This window comes from Nannospalax galili, unplaced genomic scaffold (genome assembly GCF_000622305.1).
Source record: "Nannospalax galili isolate Female #2095 unplaced genomic scaffold, S.galili_v1.0 scaffold857, whole genome shotgun sequence".
In the NCBI taxonomy this organism is placed as follows: domain Eukaryota; kingdom Metazoa; phylum Chordata; class Mammalia; order Rodentia; family Spalacidae; genus Nannospalax; species Nannospalax galili.
In genome coordinates this window covers 263,217-266,046 of record NW_008338788.1, presented here as the reverse complement: position 1 = coordinate 266,046, position 2,830 = coordinate 263,217, and the positions used below count along the sequence as shown (strand labels likewise).

Here is a 2,830-nt window from a genome sequence, read left to right as displayed (position 1 = left end):
CTTTTACTACATGGTAACTCTTTTTTGTGTGAGCACATGAATGTGCAGTCCTCAGCATCTGTGCACACACATGTGCACGTCTAGAAAATCCCAGTAATAGACAGAACTAGTATTTCCATTCAAAGTTACTCTGTATGACGTTCTAGCCACATCGCCCCAGCTTTACTAGGCATTAAACAAGTAATGCAGTTCTAGCTGTCTGTTGTATAAGAAACATTCCCAGGCCGGAGCACCCAGAGCTGGAGTGAGGCACAGGGTCATGGCGGTGGTGGCATGAAGGGAGCCGAGGAGTAGGCGGAGCTATGGCGGGCCAGTAGTTCCAGTACAATGACAGAGGGAACACCTTCTTCTACTTCCTCACCTCCTTCGTGGGGCTCACTGTGATCCCAGCCACATACTACCTCTGGCCCCGAGACCAGAATGCGGAGCTAATTCAATTAAAGAATATTAGAAAAGTATATGGAAGATGTATGTGGTGTCATTTACCGTTACTAAAACCCCAGCCAAATATTAGTCCTACAGTAAAGAAAATAGTTCTGCTTGCAGGATGGGCATTGTTCTTATTTCTTGCCTACAAAGTTTCCAAAACAGAACGAGATATCAAGAATACAATCCTTATGAAGTATTAAATTTGGATCCTGGAGCAACAGCAGCAGAAATTAAGAAAGGTATCATTGGCTATCACTTAAATATCATCCAGATGAAGGAGGTGATGAAGTGATGTTCATGAGGACAGCCAAAGCTTACGCAGCTTTAAAAGATGAAGAGTCCCGGAAAAATTGGGAAGAATTTGGAAATCCAGATGGGCCTCAAGCGACAAGCTTCAGAATTGCCTTACCAGCTTGGATAGTTGACCAGAAAAATTCAATTCTGCTTTTACTTGTTTATGGATTGGCATTTATGGTTATCCTTCCTGTTCTTGTGGGCTCTTGGTGGTGTCAGTCAATGTGATACAGTAGAGACCAGGTTCTAATACGCACAACACAGATTTATACATACTTTGTTTTTAGAACTTGAAATGTGGACATGAAGCATCTCATTAAGGTTCTGGCTGGTGCTTCTGAATTTGATCCTCAGTATAATAAAGATGCCACAAGCAGACCAACAGATAATATTTTAACACCACAGCTAATCAGAGAAATTGGCAGCATAAATTTAAAGAATGAACCTCCACTTCCCTGTCCATATAGCTTGAAGGCCAGAGTTCTTTTACTATCTCATCTTGCTAGAATGGAAATTCCTGAGACTCTTGAGGAAGATCAGCAGTTTATGCTGAAAAAATGTCCTGCACTACTTCAAGAAACGGTTAATGTAATTTGCCAACTAGTAATAATGGCCCAGAGCCGTGAAGAAAGTGAGTTTCATGCTCCCCTTGACATCCTTGGAAAACTGCATGAAGCTTTCCCAGGTGGTTGTTCAAGGCCTGCAGCAGTTTAAGAGTCCCCTTCTGCAGCTCCCTCACATCGAAGAGGACAATCTTAGAAGAGCTTCTAATCATAAAAAGTACAAAATTAAGACTATCCAGGATTTGGTGAGTTTAAAAGAATCAGATCGTCATAGTCTATTACACTTCCTTGAAGATGAAAAATATGAAGACATTATGGCTATCCTTGGGAGTTTTCCATATGTGACCATGGACATAAAATCACAGGTACTGGATGATGAGGATAGCAACAACATCACAGTAGGATCCTAAGTTACAGTGTTGGTTAAATTGACAAGGCAGACAATGGCAGAAGTATTTGAGAAGGAGCAGTGCACCTGTGCTGCAGAGGAACAGCCTGCAGAAGATGGGCGGAGTGATGCCAGCAAGAACAAGTCAAAAGGAAGATCGCAGCAGAAGAGTAAAGGACCCAAGAAAGCTGCTAAAAAAAAAACCCACACCTGTGCCATTATCTCAGTCAAAGCAACAGAAGCAGATGGAGCTGTTGGGAGTGTGAAGCTGCATTGAAAGATGTTTCTGACAAAGGCAGCGATTCTGAAGAAGAAGAAACCAATCGAGATTCTCAGAGTGAGAGAGATGACGGCAGTGACAGAGACTCAGAGAGAAAGCAAGACGAAAAGCAAGAATTACAACAAAGTGTACAGTGGAAAGAGAGAGCTCTGCTGGAAACCAAATAAAAGATTACACATCCTGTGTGTAGTCTTTACTTTCCTGAGGGAAACAAGAGTGGCGGTGGCTTTATATCGCATATGAGAAAGAGCAGACATTAATATCTACACCGTATCACCTGTGTACATTGACAGATACAGAGGAGGTAGAACTGAAATTTCCTGCACCAGGCAAACCTGGAAATTATCAGTATACAGTGTTTCTAAGATCAGACTCCTATATGGGTTTGGATCAGATCAAACCCTTGAAGTCGGAGTTTCATGAGGCTAAGCCTGTGCCAGAAAATCACCCACAGTGGGATACAGCAATAGAAGACGATGAAGACCAAGAAGACAGTGAGGGATTTGAAGACAGCTTTGAGGAAGAAGAGGAGGAGGAAGACGATGACTAAGAAGTACTATGAGTGGTCCAAAGCATTTGCACCTACTTGCAAACACCAGCTGTTTTGTAAATTATAATAAACGAGAAGCAGTGTGGAACCAATGTTGAGGGACGTATCGGTGTCTTTGCTAGAAATGGGTGCATAAAATGGGCAGTTGGTGCTGCCTTGGTACAATCTGAAAAAGAATTGTTTAAAACCTTTCAAGTATGGGGTGGGTGGTGCATTTATTTCATCTGGAAATGATAATGACGCCTTTGTTATAACTGTTTAAAAAAAAAAACATGCCCTGATCTCCCTATGTCATTCCTTGCCTAAATCCCTTTGCTTTCAACTCA

General features: G+C 42.0%; 1 pseudogene; it reads left to right on the top strand.

Annotated features, from left to right (window-relative positions):
- Positions 1 to 302: 302 nt before the first annotated feature.
- Positions 303 to 2,504, top strand: LOC103734438 (annotated as a pseudogene).
- Positions 2,505 to 2,830: the final 326 nt, after the last annotated feature.